The sequence below is a fragment of the Pristiophorus japonicus genome, chromosome 9, assembly GCF_044704955.1.
Source record: "Pristiophorus japonicus isolate sPriJap1 chromosome 9, sPriJap1.hap1, whole genome shotgun sequence".
NCBI lineage: Eukaryota > Metazoa > Chordata > Chondrichthyes > Pristiophoridae > Pristiophorus > Pristiophorus japonicus.
In genome coordinates, this window is record NC_091985.1 from 147,525,744 (window position 1) to 147,544,665 (window position 18,922).

The 18,922-nt window shown below is 43.9% G+C and overlaps 1 protein-coding gene across 1 annotated transcript in view; it reads left to right on the forward strand.

Moving 5' to 3' along the window:
* LOC139273266 (zinc finger and BTB domain-containing protein 2-like) overlaps window positions 1–18,922 on the forward strand; it is a 56,672-nt gene that overhangs the window by 33,380 nt on the left and 4,370 nt on the right. The window lies entirely within an intron of this gene.

The window sequence follows — 18,922 nt, forward strand, 5'->3', positions numbered from 1 at the left end:
AGGATCTTGCGGAGGCAGCGTTGGTGGTTTTTCTCCAGCACTTTGAGCTGTCTGCTGTATATGGTTCATGTCTCTGAGCTATGTATGAAACATAGAAACATAGACAATAGGTGCAGGAATAGGCCATTTGGCCCTTCGAGCCCTGCACCACCATTTAACAAGATCATGGCTGATCATCACCTCAGTACCCCGTTCCTGCTTTCTCTCTATACCCCTTGATCCATTTAGCCGAAAGGGCCATATCTAACTCCCTCTTGAATATATCCAACAAACTGGCATCAACAACTCTCTGTGGCAGAGAATGCCACAGGTTAACAACTCTCTGAGTGAAGAACAACTCTCGGTCCGAAATGGCTTACCCCTTATCCTTAGACTGTGTCCCCTGGTTCTGGACTTCCCCAACATCGGGAACATTCTTCCTGCATCTAACCTGTCCAGTCCCGTCAGTATTTTATATGTTTCTCTGAGATCCCCTCTCATTCTTCTAAACTCTAGTGAGTACAGGCCTACTCGATCCAGTCTCTCATCATATGCCAGTCCTGCCATCCCGGGAATCAGTCTGGTGAACCTTCACTGCACTCCCTCAATAGCAAGAAAGTCCTTCCTCAGATTAGGAGACCAAAACTGAACACAATATTCCAGGTGAGGCCTCACCAAGGCCCTGTACAACTGCAGTCAGATCTCCCTGCTCTTATACTCAAATCCTTTAGCTATGAATGCCAACATGCCATTTGCCTTCTTCAATGCCTGCTGTACCTGCATGCCAATTTTCAATGATTGATGTACCATGACACCCAGGTCTCGTTGCAGCTCCCCTTTTCCTAATCTGCCGCCATTCAGATAATATTCTGCCCTCGTGTTTTTGCCACCAACGTGGATAACCTCACATTCATCCACATTATACTGCATCTGCCATGCGTTTGCCCACTCACCTAACCTGTCCAAGTCACCCTGAAGCCTCTTGGCATCCTCCTCGCAGCTCACACCGCCACCCAGCTTACTGCCATCTGCAAACTTGCCGATATTGCACTCAATTCCTTCATCTAAATCATTGGTGTATATTGTAAATAGCTGGGGTCCCAGCACTGAGCCCTGCGGCACCCCCACTAGTCACTGCCTGCCATTCTGAAAAGGACCAGTTTATCCCGACTCTCTGCTTCCTGTCTGCCAACCAGTTCTCTATCCACGTCAATACATAAACCTCAATACCATGTGCTTTAATTTTGCACACCAATCTTTTGTGTGGAACCTTGTCAAAAGCCTTTTGAAAGTCCAAATACACCACATCCACTGGTTCTCCCCTGTCCACTCTACTCGTTACATCCTCAAAAAAATTCTAAAAGATTTGTCAAGCATGATGTCCCTTTCATAAATCCATGCTGACTTGGACCGATCTTGTCACTGCTTTCCAAATGCACTGCTATTTCATCTTTAATAATTGATTACAACATTTTCCCCACAACTGATGTCAGGCTAACCAGTCTATAATTCCCTGATTTCTCTCTCCCTCCTTTCTTAAAAAGTGGTGTTACATTAGCTACCCTCCAGTCCATAGGAACTGATCCAGAGTCGATAGACTGCTGGAAAATGATCACCAATGCATCCACTATTTCTAGGGCCACTTCCTTAAGTACTCTGGGATGCATCTCAATCAGACCCTGGGGATTTATCGGCCTTCAATCCCATCAATTTCCCTAACACAATTTCCTGACTAATAAGGATTTCCTTCAGTTCCTCCTTCTCACTAGACTCTCTGTCCCCTAGTATTTCCGGAAGGTTATTTGTGTCTTCCTTCGTGAAGACAGAACCAAAGTATTTGTTCAATTGGTCTGCCATTTCTTTGTTCCCCGTTATAAATTCACCTAATTCTGACTGCAAGAGACCTACGTTTGTCTTCACTAATCTTTTTCTCTTCACATATCTATAAAAGCTTTTGCAGTCAGTTTTTATGTTCCCAGCAAGCTTCCTCTCATACTCTCTTTCCCCCATCCTAATTAAACCCCTTGTCCTCCTCTGCTGAATTCTAAATTTCTCCTAGTCCTCAGGTTTGCTGCTTTTTCTGGCCAATTTATATGCTTCTTCCTTGGATTTAACACTATCCTTAATTTCCCTTGTTAGCCACAGTTGAGCCACCTTCCCCGTTTTATTTTTACTCCAGACAGGGATGTACAATTGTTGGAAGTTCATCCATGTGATCTTTAAATGTTTGCCATTGCCTATTCACCATCAACCTTTTAAGTATCATTCGCCAGTCTATTCTAGTCAGTTCACTTCTCTCACCATCGAAGTTACCTTTCCCTAAGTTCAGGACCCGAGTCTCCGAATTAACTGTGTCACTCTCCATCTTAATAAAGAATTCTACCATATTACGGTCACTCTTTCCCAAGGGGCCTCGCACAACAAAATTGATAATTAGTCTTTTCACATTACACATCAGCCAGTCTAGGATAACCAGCCTTCTAGTTGGTTCCTCGACATATTGGTCGAGAAAACCATCCCTGATACGCTCCAGGAAATCCTCCTTCACTGTATTGCTATCAGTTTGGTTAGCCCAATCTATATGTAGATTAAAGTCGCCCATGATAACTGCTGTACCCTTTTTGCATGCACCCCTAATTTCTTGTTTGATTCTGTCCCCAACCTCACTACTATTGTTTGGTGGTCTGTACATAACTCCCACTAGCGCTTTCTGTCCTTTGGTGTTCCGCAGCTCTACCCATACAGATTCCACATCATCCAAGCTAATGTCCTTCCTTACTATTGCGTTAATCTCTTTAACCAGCAACGCTATCCCACCTCCTTTTCCTTTCTGTCTATCCTTCCTGAATGTTGAATGTTGAATATCCCTGGATGTTGAGTTCCCAGCCTTGGTTACCCTGGAGCCATGTCTCTGTGATGCCAATTATATATATTTGTTAATAGCTATCTGCGCAGTTAATTCGTCCACCTTATTACGAATACTTCTTGCATTGAGGCACAGAGCCTTCAGGCTTGACTTTTTAACACACTTTGCCCCTTTAGAATTTTGCTATAATATGGCCCTTTTTGATTTTTGCCTTAGCTTTCTCTACCCTCCACTTTTACTTTGCTTCTTTCTATCTTTTGCTTCTGCCCCCATTTTACTTCCCTCTGTCTCCCTGCATAAGTTCCCTTCCCCCTGCCATATTAGTTTAATCCCTCCCCCCTGCCATATTAGTTTAATCCCTCCCCAACAGCACTAGCAAACACTCCTCCTAGGACATTGGTTCCGGGCCTGCCCAGGTGTAGACCATCAGGTTTGTACTGGTCCCACCTCCCCCAGAACCGGTTCCAATGTCCCAGGAATTTGAATCCCTCCCTCCTGCACCATGAAGAATGAGAGGGAACCTCATAGAAACGTTTAAAATTCTGACGGGGTTAGACAGGTTAGATGCAGGAAGAATGTTCCCAATGTTAGGGAAGTCCAGAACCAGGGGACACAGTCTAAGGATAAGGGGGAAGCCATTTAGGACTGAGATGAGGAGGAATTTCTTCACCCAGAGAGTGGTGAACCTGTGGAATTCTCTACCACAGAAAGTTGTTGAGGCCAATTCACTAAATATATTCAAAAAGGAGTTAGATGAAGTCCTTACTACTCGGGAAATCAAGGGGTATGGTGAGAAAGCAGGAATGGGGTACTGAAGTTGCATGTTCAGCCATTAACTCATTGAATGGCGGTGCAGGCTAGAAGGGCCGAATGGCCTACTCCTGCACCTATTTTCTATGTTTCTATGTTTCTACCACTCCTCAAGCCACATATTCATCTTAGCTATCCTGAGGGCGGGTATCACTACTGCCCTGCAGATCATAAGTTTGGTACCAGACTTGAGGTCCTGCTCTTCAAACACTCTCTTCCTCAGGCGACCGAAGGCTGCGCTGGCACACTGGAGGCGGTGTTGGACTTCGTCATCGATGTCTGCCCTTGCTGATAGTAAGCTCCCGATGGATGGAAAATGGTCCACGTTGTCGGAGGGACAGTACCGAGGGATGGAGGCTGTGAAAGAGCAAAATCCTTAAAATCCCGAGCCGGGGCTCTAAGAGGGCAGGAGAGGAGGAGTATACTTTGCAAAATCATTTCATGTATGTTAGCTCAACGCCGGCCCCGGAGTCCCTTCGGCCGGTTCAACCCCGGCCCCGGAGTCCCTTCGGCCGGTTCAACGCCGGCCCCGGAGCACTGCTGTGTGGGTGTACTGACTCTCCCATCCCATTCTCTGATCCGTGCTCCCAACACGTTACGCTCCATACCCAGAGCACAGCCTTGTGGATGTGGAGCTTAGCATATTGGGAGCACAGTGCAGAGAATGATTTACCCTCGTATCTAGATTATATATAAAATACCTCATTTACCAGAGCAACCCGTTAAAGCACTTGGGGCTTATAAGAACATAAGAATTAGGAACAGGAGTAGGCCATCTAGCCCCTCGAGCCTGCTCCACCATTTAACAAGATCATGGCTGATCTGGCCGTGGACTCAGCTCCACTTACCCGCCCGCTCCCCATAACCCTTAATTCCTTTATTGGTTAAAAATCTATCTATCTGTGACTTGAATACATTCAATGAGCTGGCCTCAACTGCTTCCTTGGGCAGAGAATTCCACAGATTCACAACCCTCTGGGAGAAGAAATTCCTTCTCAACTCGGTTTTAAATTGGCTCCCCCGTATTTTGAGGCTGTGCCCCCTAGTTCTAGTCTCCCCGACCAGTGGAAACAACCTCTCTGCCTCTATCTTGTCCATTCCTTTCATTATTTTAAATGCTTCTATAAGATCACCCCTCATCCTTCTGAACTCCAACGAATAAAGACCCAGTCTACTCAATCTATCATCATAAGGTAACCCTCTCATCTCCGGAATCAGCCTAGTGAATCGTCTCTGTACCCCTTCCAAAGCTAGTATATCCTTCCTTCAGTAAGGTGACCAAAACTGCACACAGTACTCCAGGTGCGGCCTCACCAATACCCTATACAGTTGCAGAAGGACCTCCCTGCTTTTGTACTCCATCCCTCTCGCAATGAAGGCCAACATTCCATTCGCCTTCCTGATTACCTGCTGCACCTGCAAACTAACTTTTTGGGATTCATGCACAAGGACCCCCAGGTCCCTCTGCACCGCAGCATGTTGTAATTTCTCCCCATTCAAATAATATTCCCTTTTACTGTTTTTTTTCCCAAGGTGGATGACCTCACACTTTCTGACATTGTATTCCATCTGCCAAACCTTAGTCCATTCGCTTAACCTATCTAAATCTCTTTGCAGTCTTTCTGTGTCCTCACACAACCCGCCTTCCCACTAATCTTTGTGTCATCTGCAAATTTTGTTTTACTACACTCTGTCCCCTCTTCCAGGTCATCTATGTATATTGTAAACAGTTGTGGTCCCAGCACCGATCCCTGCGGCACACCACTAACCACCGATTTCCAACCCGAAAAGGACCCATTTATCCCGACTCTCTGCTTTCTGTTTGCCAGCCAATTCTCTATCCATTCTAATACATTTCCTCTGACTCCGCATACCTTTATCTTCTGCAGTAACCTTTTGTGTGGCACCTTATCGAATGCCTTTTGGAAATCTAAATACACCACATCCATCGGTACACCTCTATCCACCATGCTCGTTATATTCTCAAAGAATTCCAGTAAATTAGTTAAACATGATTTCCCCTTCATGAATCCATGCTGCGTCTACTTGATTGCACTATTCCTATCTAGATGTCCCGCTATTTCTTCCTTAATGATAGTTTCAAGCATTTCCCCCACTACAGATGTTAAACTAACCGGCCTATAGTTACCTGCCTTTTGCCTGCCCCCTTTTTTAAACAGAGGCATTACATTAGCTGCTTTCCAATCCGCTGGTACCTCCCCAGAGTCCAGAGAATTTTGGTAGATTATAACGTATGCATCTGCTATAACTTCCGCCATCTCTTTTAATACCCTGGGATGCATTTCATCAGGACCAGGGGACTTGTCTACCTTGAGTCCCATTAGCCTGTCCAGCACTACCCCACTAGTGATAGTGATTGTCTCAAGGACCTCCCTTCCCATATTCCTGTGACCAGCAATTTTTGGCATGGTTTTTGTGTCTTCCACTGTGAAGACCGAAGCAAAATAATTGTTTAAGGTCTCAGCCATTTCCACATTTCCCATTATTAAATCCCCCTTCTCATCTTCTAAGGGACCAACATTTACTTTTGTCACACTCTTCCGTTTTATATATCTGTAAAAGCTTTTACTATCCGTTTTTATGTTTTGTGCAAGTTTACCTTCGTAATCTATCTTTCCTTTCTTTATTGCTTTCTTAGTCATTCTTTGCTGTCGTTTAAAATTTTTCCACTCTTCTATTTTCTCACTAACCTTGGCCACCTTATACGCATTGGTTTTTAATTTGATACTCTCCTTTATTTCCTTGGTTATCCACGGCTGGTTATCCCTTCTCTTACCGCCCTTTTTCACTGGAATATATTTTTGTTGAGCACTATGAAAGAGCTCCATAAAAGTCCTCCACTGTTCCTCAATTGTGCCACCGTTTAGTCTGTGTTTCCAGTCTACTTTAGCCAACTCTGCCCTCATCCTACTGTAGTCCCCTTTCTGGAGGGTAATAATAACGTGCCGTGGATTTTCTGTCACGAAAGAAAAAAATACATAGTTCACCACAATTTACACTCCAAATAGATGTTAACAAATATGATGTGATTGGGATTACGGAGACGTGGCTCCAGGATGATCAGGGCTGGGAACTCAACATCCAGGGGTATTCAACATTCAGGAAGGATAGAATAAAAGGAAAAGGAGGTGGGGTAGCATTGCTGGTTAAAGAGGAGATTAATGCAATAGTTAGGAAAGACATTAGCTTGGATGATGTGGAATCTATATGGGTAGAGCTGCAGAACACCAAAGGGCAAAAATCGTTAGTGGGAGTTGTGTACAGACCTCCAAACAGTAGTAGTGATGTTGGGGAGGGCATCAAACAGGAAATTAGGAGTGCATGCAATAAAGGTGCAGCAGTTATAATGGGTGACTTTAATATGCACATAGATTGGGCTAGCCAAACTGGAAGCAATACGGTGGAGGAGGATTTCCTGGAATGCATAAGGGATGGTTTTCTAGACCAATATGTCGAGGAACCAACTAGGGGGGAGGCCATCTTAGACTGGGTGTTGTGTAATGAGAGAGGATTAATTAGCAATCTCATTGTGCGAGGCCCCTTGGGGAAGAGTGACCATAATATGGTGGAATTCTGCATTAGGATGGAGAATGAAACAGTTAATTCAGAGACCATGGTCCAGAACTTAAAGAAGGGTAACTTTGAAGGTATGAGGCATGAATTGGCTGAGATAGATTGGCTAATGATACTTAAGGGGTTGACTGTGGATGGGCAATGGCAGACATTTAGAGACCGCATGGATGAATTACAACAATTGTACATTCCTGTCTGGCGTAAAAATAAAAAAGGGAAGGTGGCTCAACCGTGGCTATCTAGGGAAATCAGGGATAGTATTAAAGCCAAGGAAATGGCATACAAATTGGCCAGGAATAGCAGCGAACCTGGGGACTGGGAGAAATTTAGAACTCAGCAGAGGAGGACAAAGGGTTTGATTAGGGCAGGGAAAATGGAGTACGAGAAGAAGCTTGCAGGGAACATTAAGGCGGATTGCAAAAGTTTCTATAGGTATGTAAAGAGAAAAAGGTTAGTAAAGACAAACTTAGGTCCCCTGCAGTCTCAATCAGGGGAAGTCATAACGGGGAACAAAGAAATGGCAGACCAATTGAACAAGTACTTTGGTTCAGTATTCACTAAGGAGGACACAAACAACCTTCCGGATATAAAAGTGGTCAGAGGGTCTATTAAGGAGGAGGAACTGAGGGAAATCTTTATTAGTTGGGAAATTGTGTTGGGGAAATTGATGGGATTGAAGGCCGATAAATCCCCAGGGCCTGATGGACTGCATCCCAGAGTACTTAAGGAGGTGGCCTTGGAAATAGCGGATGCATTGACAGTCATTTTCCAACATTCCATTGACTCTGGATCAGTTCCTATCGAGTGGAGGGTAGCCAATGTAACCCCACTTTTTAAAAAAGGAGGGAGAGAGAAAGCAGGGAATTATAGACCGGTCAGCCTGACCTCAGTAGTGGGTAAAATGATGGAATCAATTATTAAGGATGTCATAGCAGTGCATTTGGAAAATGGTGACATGATAGGTCCAAGTCAGCATGGATTTGTGAAAGGGAGATCATGCTTGACAAATCTTCTGGAATTTTTTGAGGATGTTTCCAATAAAGTGGACAAAGGAGTACCAGTTGATGTGGTATATTTGGACTTTCAGAAGGCTTTCGACAAGGTCCCACACAGGAGATTAATGTGCAAAGTTAAAGCACATGGGATTGGGGGTAGTGTGCTGACGTGGATTGAGAACTGGTTGTCAGACAGGAAGCAAAGAGTAGGAGTAAATGGGTACTTTTCGGAATGGCAGGCAGTGACTAGTGGGGTACCGCAGGGTTCTGTGCTGGGGCCCCAGCTGTTTACATTGTACATTAATGATTTAGACGAGGGGATTAAATGTAGTATCTCCAAATTTGCGGATGACACTAAGTTGGGTGGCAGTGTGAGCTGTGAGGAGGATGCTATGAGGCTACAGAGTGACTTGGATAGGTTAGGTGAGTGGGCAAATGCGTGGCAGATGAAGTATAATGTGGATAAATGTGAGGTTATCCACTTTGGTGGTAAAAACAGAGAGACAGACTATTATCTGAATGGTGACAGATTAGGAAAAGGGAAGGTGCAACGAGACCTGGGTGTCATGGTACATCAGTCATTGAAGGTTGGCATGCAGGTACAGCAGGCGGTTAAGAAAGCAAATGGCATGTTGGCCTTCATAGCGAGGGGATTTGAGTACAGGGGCAGGGAGGTGTTGCTACAGTTGTACAGGGCCTTGGTGAGGCCACACCTGGAGTATTGTGTACAGTTTTGGTCTCCTAACTTGAGGAAGGACATTCTTGCTATTGAGGGAGTGCAGCGAAGATTCACCAGACTGATTCCCGGGATGGTGGGACTGACCTATCAAGAAAGACTGGATCAACTGGGCTTGTATTCACTGGAGTTCAGAAGAGTGAGAGGGGACCTCATAGAAACGTTTAAAATTCTGACGGGTTTGGACAGGTTGGATGCAGGAAGAATGTTCCCAATGTTGGGGAAGTCCAGAACCAGGGGTCACAGTCTAAGGATAAGGGGTAAGCCATTTAGGACCGAGATAAGGAGAAACTTCTTCACCCAGAGAGTGGTGAACCTGTGGAATTCTCTACCACAGGAAGTAGTTGAGGCCAATTCACTAAATATATTCAAAAGGGAGTTAGATGAAGTCCTTACTACTCGGGGGATCAAGGGGTATGGCGTGAAAGCAGGATGTGGGTACTGAAGTTTCATGTTCAGCCATGAACTCATTGAATGGCGGTGCAGGCTAGAAGGGCTGAATGGCCTGCTCCTGCACCTATTTTCTATGTTTCTATGTTTCTATCAGAGGTTTAAATATACCTCAACTACACAGCATCTGGGACAGATAACCTGACAAAGATCTGGTGCACATGTGATTCTGCAGCTGTTTTTTTTGCCCCCACCTATTCATTATTGGATGTAGGCCTAGAACAACTGGTGAAATATGCATAGACAAATGACAGGCAGCAGGAAAACTGCACAATTCTGATCAGCGATGCCTCTTTATAATATCGGCACAAGCGGTCATTTCTCTGGTGTCACTGCAGGAGTGGTGCTTCACCACGTGATAAATATCTATGGAAAAAATGCTTTCCACCCTAATTGTTTCCCTCAGAACAGATGGCACCGCCACGGCCATTCAATTCTGCTCAGGAGGATTACAGGAGAGTCCCTGTGACTGCATGACCTGCTCTATAAGTTTTGACATCTGAGAAAGAAGTGCTGGTTGCCACGGTGCCATCACGCACAGACCCAGCAGGTTGCAGGGCGAGCAGCGATAGAATTAATCAAACTATCCATTGGCGCAACTTCAAAATAAAATAGGTTTGAGTCACTATTGTTGCTACCACTGCTCATATTAGTAGCAAGTGTCAATTTCAACAAAAAAAACTCATGCGCAGAACTCGGCCTCCAATCTTTGCCGAGTCCAATGGCCTGCACCGCCCGCTACATTTCCATCAAAGTCGCGCTGGAGGATCGCAGTGGCAGCAAAAAACCACGGACCGGCCAAGAAACGAGCGGCAGTGGCTCTTCACGAATTTCAGGCCCGTAGTCTTGCACCTTGTATAGGTATTATTGTAAACGCAGGATCTAACCCAATTATGTATTTCAAACAAAAACACAAACTGCTTGAAATTTTTGGAATGGTTCACACCTGAAACATTGTTGCTCGAACGGCAATTTTGCTAGTCGTGTGACTAGTCGTTGCCTGCGACGGTTCTTGAGTTAAATACCAAATTACACACTAGACAATGGCGGTACCGTTAATGTTCGTTTAATACAGAAGTAGTACAAGACTCAGCACTTATATTTTATAGTTACCCAATAGGTCCCTGGATGATCAGTCCGTCCTAACACTGTCCCGTCAAGGGTCTCTTCCCTGGTGCCTACTTCTGCCGAGTGTTGCTCCTACGTCCTCGCTATGGTCTAACACTGTTCCGTCAAGGGTCTGTTCCCTGGTGCCTACTTCTGCAGAGTGTTACTCCTAGGTCCTCGCTATGGACTGTCTGAACCTGTCTATCTTTATACCCTCCTTTTCATGCCTAACTAGTCGTGTTGGTGCCAGTAAGTTTGAGGTGATCAGGGTCTTTCCTGCTGTCACGTTGGTGCCAGTGAGACTGAAGTGATCAGGTCAGTAAGTCTAAGGTAATTAGTTTCTTTCCTGCTGAAATTGACAGTGCATACTCGGTCTTTGTGTTGGGGGAAATTGGCTCTGCTTTGTCTACCCAGACCAGTGCCCTTATGGCCTGTACTTCCACATTCCTCCCTTTGATCAATCATATATATAATAATGCCGTCTTATTGTGGGGGGCACGGGCTTCGTCAGGTATCCCTGGGGCGGGTACCTGGTCATCTTCTGAATTATTACCTTCTTCTTTGATGGCTTCCACTGAACTACTTGCGGCCTATAAATTTTGGATAGGCGGCAAGATGGGTATTATACCTTGGGCTGGGATCGGGTTAGCTGCTGGGTCGGGTGGGGCGAGCTATGCCTCTTCTGAATCTAACATGAGGTGGTACATGTGGCTGTTTATTTTCCCAAAGGGTTTTAGCTGGTTAAGGTGGTGCCACTTATACTTCCCTTGGCCATCCATGACCTTGAACACTGAGGTGCTAGCCTTTTCCATTATACTAGATGATCCTGCATATTTAGGGGCAAAGAAAGTTCCTTCCTTCTGGATTTTTATCATTACTTGGTCTCCGATTTTTAGTTCCCATGGGTGTACCTTCTCATGAAAGTAGGCCTTACAGTTTCAATGCGGCAGCCATTCTCACAGCTTCCAAATATTTGATCAAGTTTGACATGTATTTCTCTAAGGACAGGGAAGTTTTCTGGATCTCGTTCAAATCTAATCCCATTAAGGCTTGGACACCTCGTGACTCTTCCGGTCATTAACTTGTGGGGTGAATAGCCTGTAGAGGCTACCACTGTTTTTCGGATGGCCATTAATACATAAGGGAAGACCTTGTTCCAGGACGTGTGGTTCTGCTGTACTAATTTTCGTAACATTGTTTTTAATGTCCGATTCATGCGCTCTACCACTCCGCTTGATTTCGGGTGGTAAGCGATATGGAATTTCTGTTTTACCCCTGCCAATTGCATGACCTGCTGCATAACTTGTTCCGTGAAATGTGTTCCCTGGTCAGAATCGATGCCCTCTGTCAATCCCCATCTGGAGAACACTTCTTCCATAAGTATTTTTGCAGTTGTGGCAGCCGAGTTATTGTTAGTTGGAAATGCTTCGATCCATTTGGAGAATACGTCCACCACTACTAGGATGTATTTCTTACCACCCGGACAGTGGGTAAAGGTCCTACATAGTCTATCTGAAGTTGAGTCCAAGGGCCTTTGCCCTGTCTAGCATGTCCTAATTCTGCCTGGGTTTTTTGGATTGTTCTGGGCACATATCAGACAGTTTTTGACATACCTTTACACTTCTTGCTGTATTCCAGGCCACCAGCATAGCTCCTTCAATTTAGCCATGATCCTATCTATTCCCTGATGCCCATTGATCCTGTAGTTCGGGGGAGGGGTTCATCTCTGAAGGATTAAAAGTGAAAGTTTTCATGCAACACACCCGCGCATCATACGTAACGGTGGGTACCTCAAATTGCTGCATTAAGTCTGACATTTGCCGTATACATCTGTTGGCCAGGTCATCGGTTAAATTATAAATTCTCATAAAATCAATTCCTATAATATCTGTCTCTTCCATGACAGGTGGAGTGGATAGTCATGAATGTTGAAAGAAATAGAATTCCAATCCTATCTCTAATGGTTTCGTGAACGTTGCCATTAGGCTATGGCCAGTAAAGCCACTAAGTAAGACTTTCTGGTCATTCATTTCGTCTTGTGTGAATTGGTGTTTACTACTGAGGCAGGTTCTAGATCTCCCATATCTCGTAACCTGCTGTAATGCGGCCACTAAAATTTGTACTGGGTCGTCAGCTGCCTTCCTGTGGCTTTGTTTTGCCTCAGCACCCTCGTAACCTGGCTTCTCTCCTTTCGGGAGCCTACAATCCCTGCTCCAGTGTCCCAAATTCTCAAATATAACACTCTTGGGATTGACCCGCATTACTTGACTCTTGACAAGTTGTTGCTTTCTGCTTGTACAGAGTGTTACCTTTTTTTCCCGCATTTTATCAGTTCGACAAACACACATACGAATGCATGGTACCACGCATACCAATAGCTTACACATTACAATCATTCTCTCTTTCATGCATAATAGCAGCACACAGCCTTTTCTCTCCGGTCCACATTCTTGAATTGGTTTGAAAATTTTTATTTTAACATACCCAATATATGTGATTGCCTCATGTCCGGAACTAGAGGTTTTTCACACAATTTAAACCAACCAAAATTCCACCATAGCCATAATGACAGTTTGGTTTTCACACGTTAATTAACCTCAATAACTCCAAATTAATTCAAACCAATTTCAAACTAACCAGTGCCAGTTGAAAAAAACTATACAGACACACACTTAAAGACAAGTTTAAAAACCATCCACATGCTTTTAACTTTACCATTCACACTGAAACATCAGAGGTTTGTAGTCTAGCTTTCCTCCACTTGTGCCCATATACGGGGGTTGTCTGATATGCATGCACTCGTCCCTTTTGGACTGTGGGTTTGGGGTTTTCCTGGTAATCTCTCCATCCACTAGTCATGCGCCTAATGATCCATGCTTCTGTGTGGGTCTCATCGGAGGCTTCAAAATGCTTTACCATGAGCATTGGCGTGGGAACATAAGGTATTCCGCCACTGTGAACTTAAGGCGTCTGTCAAGGTTGTTCTATCTAAACCTGCCCAAAGACTGTTTTAAATACAACCCGCAATCTTCCTTCATAGGTGACAGGGTGTTCCTGGTCTCCCTGTTTAAATTGGGCCATTTCGTCTACTGGGTTTTTACTATCTACTCCAGCGGCTGCCTCCATGGCTACCCACATGTCAGTTAGGGTGCCTGTGCCTCGCTGTTGTTCTCTGGGGAGAGCTCTAAAAATAATGGGCCCCACACAAAGGGGTATAAATTTAACCGTCTCCACTTCGTCTAAACCACCCGATACTGCGGTCTGGTCTACAGCTGCTCTCCATAAGTGGTAGTTCTTCCCATTGAACGGGGTCACTTCCTTAGCTAAATCCTTCAACTGGGTTATGGAGAAGGGGGTTACGTATGTGGAGGGTGCATTGGCATCTGCTCCAGGAGTACAGGTAGTAGTTACAGGGTGCATGGGGATAGGATCACTCCCCGGGGGTCCTGGGTATGGGGGTGGGTCATGGCTAGGTGCCTGTGGGGGTAGACGATACTCTCAGCGGTCTGTACCTGAGCTACAATCACCGCCGCAGTGGTCACATTTACATGTCCCTCCCTGGTTCTCCCTATTTTGTCGGAGCATTTGGGGACCGTCTTCCCCAAAAGCATGCATAACATCCGTTTGCATGATCAATTGGCTTTCTAATTCTTTGATAGTTTTCTTGCACTGAGTGTGGCCTGCTCTGTTTTCCCTATCGGTTATGTGAGCCACTTGAAGGAATCTAAGGCTGGCTGCTAATTTGTGACATTTATTTTCCGACTTAGCTAATTGGTCTTGAGCATCTGTGCCTTTTGCCTCATTTTCTCCTCATTTTGCTTGCTATTATCTGCCATAGTCATACTAGAGGCCAGATGCAACGTATGGAGTTTTTTATTGTTTTGGAGAGTCTCAATTTGATTGGCTTGATTCGCCAATTTGAGCCTCAATTCCTTAACTTCGTCTGTCGCACAGACGCACAAACATTAGCGTCCTCGTCCAGGCCAACATCCCCAGCATTGAAGCACTGACCACAGTTCCGCTGGGCAGGCCACATAGTTCTCATGCCAGACAGGAGACTCCCAAACCTAACGCTCTACTCGGAACTCGTCCACGGCAAACGAGCCAAAGGTGGGCAGAGGAAACATTACAAGGACACCCTCAAAGCCTCCCTGATAAAGTGCGACATCCCCACTGACACCTGGGAGTCCCTGGCCATAGACCGCCCTAAGTGGAGGAAGTGCATTTGGGAGGGTGCTGAGCTCCTCGAGTATCGTCGCCGAGAGCATACAGAAATCAAGCGCAGGCAGCGGAAGGAGCATGCAGCAAACCAGGCTCCCTGCCCACCCTTTCTCTCAACGACTATCTGTCCTACCTGTGAGAGACTGTGGTTCTCGTATTGGACTGAACAGCCACCTAAGAACTCATGCTAAGAGTGAAAGCAAGTCTTCCTCGATTCCGAGGGCTGCCTATGATGATGAGTCGAGTTGGTACCAGTAAGTCTGAGGTGATCAGGGTCTTTCCTGCTGTTGAGTTGGTGTCCGTAAGACTGAGGTGATTAGGTCAGTAAGTCTAAGGTAATTAGCTTCTTTCCTGCTGAAATTGACAGTGCAAACTCGGTTTTTGTGTTGGAGGAAATTGGCTCCGCTTTGCCCAAACCAGTGACCTTATGGCCTGTACTTCCACAAACATTATCTTGTTTCTTCTCTCCACAGCTGCTGACTAATCTTTTAAGTGTTTCCAGTATTTTCTGTTTTTGTTTCAGATTTCCAGCACCTGCAGTCTTTTTGCTCTCAATTATTTAACAGCTTTAGATGTTTTCAGCTTAAAAATTGGGGTGGATAATGGGGCTGGGTGTATGTGTTTAGGGGCTGCATTTGCTGCACAGAGTGCCTAAAGTCAGTGGAAACCCAGTGAGATTCACCAATGATTTCATAAATTTTGTTCCCCACAATTTTAGGGGACAGGCAATAACATAACTTCCTGCCATCCTTAGTATGTTTTCCGATTCATAGTCTCGAAATTACTGTTGGTGATCTTTTCAGATGACTGCTTAATGCATTTGAACTGTATTCCCGTGTGTGCTATTTTAAGAGGTGGTGACCCATTTAAAATACTGCTAAATATTATGAGTGTAACAAGTATTCATTTACAAAATTGTAAACTGTAATTTCTGCTTTTTAAACAATTGCAGTTGACTTTATAGTTTGCCCCATTTCTTTGCAGTGTAAGTTCTAAGTGTTTTATTCAACAGCAAGAACTTGTTCATTTTCATCAGTTGTTGCATAGCAAAGTATTTCTGTATTCTCCAGCGGTCACTCTGATGACATTGCACTGTAAACATTTTGTTTTATTTTATTTGGTTTACTATTTTCAAAGTAAGTACTTTGCCTAAAGTAGTTTCCTTAGTGTTGTATTCACTTCCTGTGTTAATTCAATATGTATGTATATTTTATATAATTGAAAAAAAATTCTTGCAACCTTTGCACATCCATTGTGTCACACTTTGTGTGCCACTAGGACATGAGGCGGAAAAATGCAATTGGCTCAAATAACTAATTATCTGGTAACAATCAAATATCTGATTTGGCGAAGTGCCAACAAATCAAAGAGTAGGAAGATGTGTCAGAGAATGTGTACCCAACAGAAAAATGAACAATGATTTATTTTTTAACAAATCGACCATTTACTAATCAGGAAATATCACAAAATCAGTCATGTTTCTGAAATGATTTCTTCACGCTGTTTTAATCTGCTATTTTTCTTCTCTTGGGTAAGAGCATACAGCCAGAAATAACCATGCGAATGTACAAAAAAATTACACAACTGGGGGAAAAAAATCACTAAATTTACACATTAAATTAGTTATTAAATATTAGAAATTCCTGCCTTGCATCTGGAGTTCGTTTCTTGAGTTCTATATTTCACTTGAGCCCGGATGCTGAGATTTTAGCTATTGTGCGGGTGTGTGTTGTACTTTCCATCCTGTTCCTGCGGAAGTACAATATCCACAGTCCATCACAACAGCCAAATAGAAAGGTCTGGGAGTGTGTATGAGATCGGCATGCATTTGGGGATTGCAGTTTTCATTACTATACCCAGAGTGTACTGTGACAAACCAGTCAGAAAAGATACAGTTGTGAATGGTGGTTGTGGAGAAGTTAATTTATTCAGCGTTTTATAAGTATTAACTAAAGTCAATAATTTTAAAATCCCAGCTTAATGGTGTTGTTTGGCATGAGGATAGTTTTGCTGAGGGAACCTGATGTTTGTAGCGGGGAATGTTTATGACACATTTTGTCAATGGGTTTGTCCATTATGGCTGAAGTCAGTCACAGCCAAAGCCGGATCACAGTAAAGGACCACTTGTTCAAGGCGCTGGTTATTGGAGACTATAGAATATCTGGCTGGGAATTGCTACTCTGATTCAGTATGAACTACAAATCTATTATGGGAAATAAGGGAGGGAATTTTTTTCTTATCATGTAATTCACTAAGAAAAAGAAGGAAGGTTTCAAGGAGGGAGGAATAAACATCTAAAGCACTTGCAGCTTCAGCAAATACTGCAAATTCACCCTGGTCATTAGAACAAAATATACATATTTTATAATGAGACATGGTCTTGGGGCGGGAAGAACAAAATTACTTGCATCTTAAGTAAGTTTTGTAAAATGGTAGGTAAACAGTATTATAAGTATATTTGTAATACCTGTAGCTTTCAGTACTAGTAAAGTACCAATATGTATAATATTTACCCTCATCAGTTACCTGATAAATCTCTTAATTAAAGGCATGTCTAAGCTGCAACAGAATCACAATAAACATCAGAAAATTAACTGCTTCCCAGACTGCCTGTGGTAATGCCATTAAAGATCTATTAGTGCTGCATTATTTATACTGTGCATAAAACACTGCGCTGCTACAGTAAGAATTGATTGATATAAGAGAGTTCAGTGTTCAAATTCATTCTGGCAATACTGTATGGTGTGGGGAAAATGGCTCACAAAAGATCTACTTTTTTTGTTTTCCCGTTAATTCATTCTTATACTTTCACATTTTTTGATTTCATGCTCTCCATTTTTACCATCTTTTTGTTTATCTCCATTTAATGAATGTATCCTTTTGTACCTGAATACATGTACACATCACAGATGTCAGTTTAGTATTAGACCGTGCATCACTTGCCTCCTAATACAAACTGCACAGTTTGTTGACTGCCCTTGGAAAATCCACACCATTCTATCAGAGTTAGATACGGAAGGTTCTGCCGACATTAAAATTGCATCCTGTAACTTCATGGTAGGAGTATGCCATTCAGCCCTTTGAGCCTGTTCCACCATTCAGATTTGTACTGGCGCAATGATCAATAACTATACTAAACAATGGTCACTGGAATTGACCAACTGATTAAAGTACACAATTTGAAGAGCTCTAGAGGTTGGTCTTTAGTATTCTCTTAGAGATCCATCCACTGTTAGTGAACCAACATGGCTATTTCCAATGTTTTTTCTTTATATTCAAATTTGTGTTTATTGCCACTGAATTATTAATAATAAGTCCTTTTCCTTGAATAATAAGGAATATTCTATCAAGGTAGGTAATTGTTTTTCTCCATTTTAAAACTTTGTTATATGTTGCCTTGGGTAATTTTTCTCTGTTAAAAGCACTAAGTTGTTGAATTCTGAGTATTCATGTGTAAGAGAGTTAATTGCTGTAAAACAATATATAACCTTTTAGACTTGGGATCATCATCATCATCATAGGCAGTCCCTCGGGGTTGAGGATGACTTGCATCCACATTAAAAATGAGTACTCAGGTGACTGACGAACTCATTTTAAACGGTGGAAGATGTCTGTGTGTGAATTCTTTTAACGTGGGGTGGCCGTTGCACACCAGCCACCACGGGCTTGACTGAGCAAGGTTTTGGTTCAGTGGCAAGGGGATCCAAGATGACTGGAGACCAGGCTTCGGCGCATGTACCAATACTACACACAAACTCCTACTCCTACTGTCCTTCCTTCCTCCTTCCCGCAGGGCCACACTCTACATGGAATTCATAGTACACAATGTGAGCCTCACAGCCTCACTATTGGCCCGTGCTGCACCTTCCCTTGGTCTTGTCCACACTGCTCCAGCTCTGGGCTCCAGCCTCTTCGCTCCTCCGTGCCTCGTCCGTCCTCTCCGCTTCCGATCGCCGGATCTAGCCGGTCCGCTCCTCGCCGCTTCCGACCTCCATGTTGTTGATTTTGCTGCTGCGGTGGTTAGCTTTTTTTGATTTGCCCACAGCTCCAGCCTTGCATTCCAAACTGCTCCTCTGACTGTCCCATGAAGTCGGGCTTTTTTTGATTTGGCCATAACTCCAGCCTCGTGCTGCAAACTGCACCTCTGACTGTCCCATGAAGTCG